This window comes from Arachis stenosperma, chromosome 10 (genome assembly GCF_014773155.1).
Source record: "Arachis stenosperma cultivar V10309 chromosome 10, arast.V10309.gnm1.PFL2, whole genome shotgun sequence".
Lineage (NCBI taxonomy): Eukaryota > Viridiplantae > Streptophyta > Magnoliopsida > Fabales > Fabaceae > Arachis > Arachis stenosperma.
In genome coordinates this window covers 51782105-51791522 of record NC_080386.1, presented here as the reverse complement: position 1 = coordinate 51791522, position 9418 = coordinate 51782105, and positions in this window count along the sequence as shown.

The following is a 9418-nucleotide window of genomic DNA, read 5'->3' as shown; positions in this document are numbered from 1 at the left end:
AAATATATTGGTAACTAGTTTTAATGGCAAACTTTGATATACAAATAACATTTTTGAATGTAATTCTCCTATATACATATTATCTTTAGTGATAGAAGTAGTTCTCCTATATACATATTTCAGTTATATTAAATAAAAAAAAAACTTCCACAATTAACAGCAACTTATATTCTCCTATCTCATTTTTATCTGTTATTTTACTAACAGTTACAAAAATATCATGTTTATTCTCTTCATTAATTTTTTATTTCCAAATAATCTATTCTTTTAATTTTTTTTACTTTTTTCAATTTTTCTTACTTTTATTCCCAATTCTAGATGTAGAACAATTATTTGGATAAATTTTTAGGCTTTTTGAATTAGATAATAGCTATGGCAAATGTTGGTTCTTGGCGCCATGTATGAAAGGACAAAAAGAATAAATAAAATATAAAGAAGTCTTTGATAAGAGGTAATAAATTGTTTTTTATGTATTTTATCTGTTTTGCGTTAAGTATATTCTTTATATGAGTACTTTATTCTAACTAACATTTTAATCTCATTATTCTTTTATAGTTTGTTTTGGAACGATGAAAAAAATGTACTTTTCTTTTTTTATGTACATCTATAACAATATATAATAGCAAAACCTGTTCTGGTGTCAAAATTCTTTTTTAATTTTGTCCTTTCTAATAATCTATTCCACTGTATGTCTGTTATTCTATGTTAAAAACCTCCCACTATTTTATCTTCTCTCTTATTACACACATTCACGTTCTCTCTTATCTCATACATTTACATTCACGAAACTTCTATAATTATCTCTTTCTTCTCTTATTATCTCTCACCTCATATTACTGTTATTGCATGATAAAAAAAATTTTCGTTTCTTATCCATTTTCTCATGCATCTTTCTTATTTCACTTAAATATAACGTAAAGCCAAATATAATTTATTTCCATCGTTAAATAAAAGTGTAAAATTATGTTTATATGGTTGTTTTGATTAATTACAGTTGACAACATACTAATGAAAGATTCACGTGAAAGTGATCGACTGACTTGCCAAGACTATGCCAAGCGACGAAGATAAAACATAAGCGAAGAACCGAGGCAGCAACACTTGGCCAGAAGGCATGCTAGTTACCGAGAGAGTATTATTAGACGAGGAAAACAAATTAATACATCGACAATACCATTAGAAGATATCACAAATATACCCATAGTTACCGCTGCTCATCAATACTTTGTGTCAAGTACTCTAAGTTATACTTTCAATTAACAAATTTATGTTGTTAGTTTATCATTTATTCGAATTATTTCTACAATATAACTATGTTACTATACTCTTAGTACTATTTATCTATAATTTTCTACTGAATGTATTCTTAAGTTCTCAACATACATTATTTTCATGCTAATGATAAATTTTTGAAATATTCAGATACTCATAATAACAACAGAGCTGGTACAAGTAATAGATCGAACGAAGATAATATGGGTAGGAATCCTATATATTTATTCATTTAATTAATAATAATCTATTTTTTCTTAAGTTTTGACTCAATAAACCTCCTGTTTATACCTTGGCCCATAATGTAAGTTAGGCCCAAATCAAGACAAGAGCCCCAATCCAAAAGGATGGCCTTCACTTGCTGTCTGACCTCCACTAAGAACTCGGAGTCAACGCCAACAAAGCAATGAACACTTATCCAAGTGAGTAACTGCTTCCTTAAATCTCTCACCCACTTCTAGAAGAGAAGATCCCAACAACCCTAAGATTAAGGGATGGTTATCCACCATTATAAATGGAACTATTTCAACGGTGGTTATTGGATCCTCTATACAAATACGCTATCTCACTCAGGTAAACCTAGGTTTCAATACTCTAAACCTGCTTACCCCCTTTGCTAACTTAGGCATCGGAGTGTTTTTGTAGGTACCACCCCCCATTTTTTCACATACACAACTCGGACGGCGGCTACCAAACATAAACCAAGTCGGAGATCACCCTCCTCTAGCGCTTGGGCCTCACAAATAAGCCCAACCACCATCCGGTTTAGGTAAGCTCCGGAACACTTTCCATTATTATCCTAAATAATATTCTTATAAATATTATTATATTATCTGAATGTACTTTAAATCTATAACAATATATAATTGGAATAGGGGGTTCGATATCCAATTTTTTTTCTTATTTCACCCCTATCTTTATAAAATAAAACTACGTAGTCAGTCACGTTTTGTAAATTATCCATTAACTGACGCGAGAATTATGTAACTTCTTCACTTTCAATCGTAAAAGGGATTAAAATCAAACTGCTTACTCTCAATCGTGAAAATATTAAAATAATTATCTTTTAATAATATAAAAATTAAACCTAATAAATATAAAAATTATTACCAAAACATTTTATTAATAGTACTCTAAAGATAATTAAACTATTTAAAATAATTATAATTATAAATATTTTTAAAAGATAAATGTTTAATAATAAATATAAGCATTTTAATATAAGTATTTTATCATTTTTAAAATCATCTACATGGAGGGTTAACATTACAACAGAAAAACATTTTATTAAGCAAACAGTATATAATAGGGATACGGAGAATTTGATATCCAATTCTTTTTTTTCTATTTTATCTCTGTCTATGTAATTTAAAACTACGTACTCGATCATGTTTTGTATATTCTTTACGAGAAAGTTATGTAACTTCTCCACAAAGGTATTAAAATCAAATAGCTCACCTTCAATCGTGAAACAGAATAAAAAAATTCCTTCACTTGTAATTGTTTGATTTTCTTTTCGTCTTCCTATCTTATGTTCTGATATAAAAATAAAAATGAAAAATTCAACTAATCAACAATCAACATCGACCTACTTGGACAGAACATGCTAAGTGAAGAAGACAGAACATGATAATAGAAGATGTGAAACTTATCAGGAGATTATTCGACAAGAAAAATAAATTGCCATATCAACTGATACAACTCCTATTCTAACTCCAATGCCAAACACAGGTGGAGTAACCCGATTAACTACAAACACAGGTAACCCGATTAACTATAATTAGACAAATGGACAGAATCACCACCCATCTTCAATTTGCTACAAGTAACATAAAACTTGACATGGATAATGATAACTAATGTTTTTTTTGTGTGAATTCAATTAGTTCTTAATATTTATATTCGATCTTATGAAAAATACAAGAATGAAAAGGCATGACAATAGAACTAGCACAAGTAATAGACATCATAATAATATAATTGGTTGGTATTATGCGATTGATATTCTGTAACAAAATTAATCAAATTAATATACATGGTTTATTTTATATCTGAGTACTATTGTTTAATTTTACATAGAAAATTATACAGATATATTCCTTAATCAAATAATACATTAAACAATATATAAAGTTATAAAGTTAACAATATAAAATGTTAGAATTAAAGTTTAGTGTCCAACTTTTGCAAACATCATTCATCATAAAAAATTTATTTCATAAAATAAATTTAATAGTCAAAATAATAATAATTTTTTAATATTCCATCTTCATCATACAATATAACATATAATGTAATATATAATATTCACATATTTATATTTATTTAACAAACAAGATTATGAATTCAATTATAAATATTTTAAAAAAATAAAATAAAAAATATATTCATAAGACTAATAATAACAAATAGAACAAGAAAAAAATATATATCTCTCTTATTGCACATAATAACAACATAATACATTTATTTAATATTTTATTTAATTTAAATTTATAAATTTTATATATTCCAAAATTTAAATAAATTATAAAATTTTTATTTTTGTTTTTTAATTTTTTAATTTTTAATTTTTAGATTATTTTATTAAATTTATAATTTTAAAAATAAAATTAAAAAAATTAATCTCTTCAAAATAATAAAAAAGTAACAGTAGTACCTATTAAGCCGCTAATACTTATAATGTCAATTATTGGGTAATTTTTGAAATATAATATTATAAGAATTCAAAATTTTCTCTCTATATTATTATAAGAAAATTATATTAGATATATGTTTAATAATATATTTGTTATTAAATTTTCTCATTCTACAACAAAAAAAATTTAGTTGATAATTTTATTATATATATATATATATTATTTTTTCTCATATAATTTAGTTTATCATTTAGTTTGAATTATTTATACAATATATATTTATGTTAATGTACTCTTAGTACTATTTATCTATAATTTATCTACTGAATATATTCTTAAGTTCTCAACCTACATTATTTTCATGTTAATAACAAATTGTTTAAATGTTCACATACTCATGATAACAGCGGAGCTAGTCCAAGTAACAGACCGAGTGGGGATAATATGGGTAGGAATCCTATAAATTAATTTATTTAATTAATAATAATCAATTTTTTCTTAAGTTTTGATTCAATAATCTTTCATTATTGTCCTAAATAATATTGTTATAGATCTTATTATATTATCTTAATATACTTTAAATTCTTATAATGTCAATTATTGGGTAATTTAATGATTTTCAAATATAATATTATGATAGCAAGGATAGTAACATGATGCACGCAAAGGGAGCAACGCATGCGGAGCACAATGAGGATCGTAACAAGAATGACAAACGAACATAACTAACAGAATTGGTGCCTATTAAGTGGGCGTGACATTGGCAAGAAGGACGTGTGTGAATTGTGAGCCTTCTTTTCTAAATCTCTCTCTGAATTCTCTTCCTGTTATTCCTTTTCTGTTTCTCATTCTTTCTTCTACTATGTGGCTTTGTGCAGGTTGAGCCAGGCTACCTTTTCAAATTCTCAGTCCTTTTAGCCCTAATATTGTACTCCCATTGATTCTATTTGTGATTTTTCTATACTTACATATACATACCAGTGGTTTTTACTTAATTTGAGTAAGCACCCATATCATTTTGGTGCTTTCATTGAGTTTACATGGCAGACAACACGCGATTGCAGACGATGCAATCAACCATTACTAGGCTAACTAAGCAAGGGAAGAGTCATCGTGAACAAATATCTACTATCAATAGCGCGCTAGCTAACATTCAGGTTCAATTGGCCCAATGTCTTGAACAAAAGCAGCGGCCCACCGACTTGACTCTTGGGGGGTCGGGCTTCGCTCTACCACGCCAAATGAAAGTTGATTTCCTGCATTTATCGTGAGGATCATTTTTCAAGATTAAAACATGCCTAAACACCAGAATATTGACTTGGAGGTGGTGAACTTAGAGGGTAAGGCACTAGCATGGTTCCAGCTCTTGGAGAAGACAGGCCAGGTGACAGATTGGTTTTCTCTTTCTACAGCTATTCAGCTTTGATTCGGTCCCTCACGGTTCGATAATCCTTAGGAGGATTTGCTGAAGCTCAAACAGGTTAACTCTGTTTCTAATTACTTTTATGCTTTCAATAATTTGGCCGTCGGAACTTATGGCATGATGATGGCTTACTCCTGGACTGTTTTGTGGGTGGCTTGCAAACGGAGCTCTGCCAAGCTGTGAAATCTCGCTCCACACCTTCAATATAACAGGCGATCGCTTTAGCGAAATTGTTTGAGGCCCATTTCCTCCTGGTGCCACCTCACAATCGGCCACCACAACCACCTTTCATTTCATTGGCTCAACACCCACCGATACCTACGCAGGCCCCTAAACCATTGGTGACCCTTCCACTGCCAGCCCCTGCATCCACCCCATTATTACCCACCCCTGCTAAGCATCCTCAGCTTCGAAAACTTTCGCCTACAAAAATCCAATTTCGTCGAGCGAATGGGTTGTGTTTTACTTGTGATGAGAAATTTTTATCTTGTCACCGTTGTGCCTCCAAACAGTATTTTATAATTCAAAAATTAGAGGACATTCCAGTTGAGCCAGATAATGGTGGTGAGCCTATTCCAGTGCCTGATAAGGACCAAGAATCAGGGTTAGAAGCCTTTGACACACCACATTTGTCATATAATACATTGTTAGGGGTTCATTCAAGGAATTCCATTTGTCTCTCGGGCTTTATTAGGAATTACCCTATTTGTATTTTGATGGACGAAGGGAGTTCAGATAATTTTATCCATCCGCGTTTGGCAGCAGCACTGAAACTTGTGATTCACCAAGCCCCTCCGTTTGCGATAGAGGTGGGAAATGGTGAGTTGTTGCATTGTGAAGGAGAAGTTAAAGATGTTCCGGTTGTTGTCCAAGATCATTTTCTTGTGCATTTTGGCATATCTTTTACCTATTACCTCGGAGGAGTTGGTGCTTGGTGATAATTGGTTAGAAACCTTGAATACTCACTTGGTCAATTATAGGGAGAAGTTTATCACGTTCTTGGCTGGTGATCACTTGGTTACCTTGAAAGGGGAGCAAAACCAAATTTTGGAGCCAACTTTATTACATCAGTTTAAACGACTTAAGCAGTAGATGTTATAGTTGCTTTGTTTACATTGCAGGTTAGGCAACTTCCAGTGGAGGAAGATTCTTCCCCATTGGAATTTCCTCTTGAGTTAGCGCTTGATCCCGCAGAATTACTACATGGTTTCCCTCAGATTTTTTGCCCTTCCAACGGGCTTCTACCGAAGTGAGCACATGATCATCATATTCCTCTAATTTCTATTACTACTCGTATGAAGGTTTAACCCTATAGGTATGCTCGTAGCCAAAAGACAAAAATAGAGAAGCTAATGACGAAAATGTTAAATGAAGGAATCATTCACTCGAGTACTAGTCCTTTTTCATCACCGGTGATTTTGATAAAAAAGAAGGGCAAATCTTAGCGCTTTTGCACTGACTATAGGGCATTGAATACGGCAATGATCAAAGACTCTTTCCCTATGCCAACAGTGGATGAATTATTGAATGAATGGTTTGGCACTCGATTTTTCTCTAAACTAGATCTCAGAGCAAGGTATCATCAAATTCGGGTCGCCTATGAGGATTGCTAGAAGACCGCATTTAGGACTCACCATGGTCTCTATGAATGGCTAGTAATGCCATTTGGGTTGACAAATGCACCGGCCACATTTCAATCCCTTATAAACTCGGTGTTTGCTGATATGTTGCGCAAATTCATGTTTGTGTTTTTTGACGATATCATGGTTTATAGTCCTGATTGGCCTTCACATCTAACACACTTATCTACGGTCCCATTGGTTCTAAGAGACAATTTTTTGGTTGCAAAGTTGTCTAAGTGCTCTTTTGGCCAGCAGAGTATCGATTATCTTGGTCATATAGTCTTCGGCGAAGGGGTCCGGGTGGATGATGCTAATGTCTCAGCTATTAAGGATTGGCCTATTCCTACATCAGTGTGCCAACTACGGGGTTTTCTAGGCCTTGCAAGCTATTATCGTAAATTTATCAAGAATTTTGCTATTATGGCATCTCCCCTCACTGGCCTGTTGCGGAAGGAAAGATTTTGCTAGTCTGATTTGGCAAAGGAGGCTTTTAATACGTTGAAGAATGCTCTGATGAACGCTCCTGTTTTGGCTTTACCAGATTTTTCTAAACCATTTGTCCTAGAAATAGATGTGTCAGGTTCCGATTTTGGAGCTATTTTGATTCAGGATAACCATCCAACTGCGCACTTCTCGAAGAAACTTTCATTAACTATGCAGAAATAGTCCACTTATGCCAGAGAAATGCTGGCAATACTCACAACAGTTTCAAAATTTTGGCATTATTTACTGGGTTATTGTTTTGTCATCCAAACAGATCATTGAAGCCTGAGAGAAATGCAGGACCAAGTGATCTAAACCTCGGAGCAGCAAGCTTGGCTTCCGAAGTTGCTTCGGTATAACTTTACCATTGAATACAAAAAGGGCAAAGACAATCAAGGGGCAGATGGGTTGTCTCGCGCCTTTATGACATTATTCACCATGGAATCCTCTTTTGTATTGCAGCATAAGGCTTCTCTTCGATCATTTACACCAGTTTCTGAGTTCTCGGTGGCTTAGTTGGAGTTTAACAGATTGCAGTAGTAGGATGGACTGTCGTATTGGGATGGCAGGCTTGTGGTGCCAAAGGATTCATCCTTCATCCCAACCATTTTAGCTGAATTCCATGATTCCAAGGTGGGTGGTCATGCAGGATTTCAGAAGACTCTAGCGAGGGTCTCGACTCAATTTTTTGGAGGCATATGCGTGCGGCTGTTAAAGAGTATGTGGCTAAGTGCCAAGTGTGTCAACAAGCCGAGTACCTAATGTAGGCTCCAACGGAGTTGATGAAAAGTCATCTTATGCTAGTTTTACAAGCATTTTTCATTAGTTTCCTTAGGTTTTATGCACTTTCTTGCGCAATAAGTAAGTGATTTAGAGTGGATTTTCATGATTATGTTAAATCAATCAACCATCATTTATTTGACACAAAAAACATAGGGTTTATGCTAGAACTAGTTGATTTTATGAATGATTTAAAAACCTTGTGAATTTGGTGATACTTTGACATGTTTGTTTGGTTGCTTGCAGATGAAGAAAGGTGGGCAAGGCACCAAGGGGAATAAGGAAGGAATACCAGCACTCAACCAAGGGAGCGCTCAACCAAGGGAGTGCTCAACAAAGGCCAACGTTCACAAGGAGCGCTCAAAGAAGTGAGCGCTACGCTCACAAGTGTGAGCATTTTCGAGCTCTTGCCCAAGGAAATTAAGGAAGCGCAGCTTTCAGAAGAGGGAACGCCAAGGCTTGAAGGGGGAGAACCCAAGGGAGCGCTAGAAATAGCGCTTAATTAAGGAAGTATAGCGCTCACTAAAAGGAGCGCCAATGATCGAAGATGGGGCACACATTGAAGCAACAAGGAGTAGCGCTCACAATTTGAGTGCAGCGCTCTCTTTTTGAGCGCTAAGAGCATGCTTGGCCAAAGGAAAATGAATGCTACGCTCACAAATCCGAACGGAGCGCTACCTTGGGATCTAATCAAATGCACCCTGATCCATGCCACCTGAACCAAGCCATTTTGGACCCAATTCTTCATAGAATTTAAAAGCCCACTCCAAGCTATGAAGACTAAAAATAGAAAGTGTATAAATAGGAGTTAATTTGATTTGTAAGGGACCTTTTTGCTCATTTTTAGTTTCTCACTTTTAATTTTTATTTATTTTAAATTTGGAAATTGGGATTAGATCTAGTTTGCTTTCTGTTTTCATTTTCTTTCTTCTGTAACTTCTACTTTCTGTATTGGGTTTTTGAATTCAAATTGAAGAACTCCATTGAATTTCTTGATATGAGAATCATCTGTGCTTCCCTTTCATCTAGTTCTGAGAATTGGAGAATTAGATCAAGATCTTCTTTGCTATTTTCATTTTTATTTCTTCTGCAAATTCCTTTTCTGTTTGATCAAGGGAGTGATTGAGATCTAGATCTGCTTTCTAATCTCATTGCTCTTCTTCGATCTTCAATTTCTCTTCTAGAATTTCATAATTAAG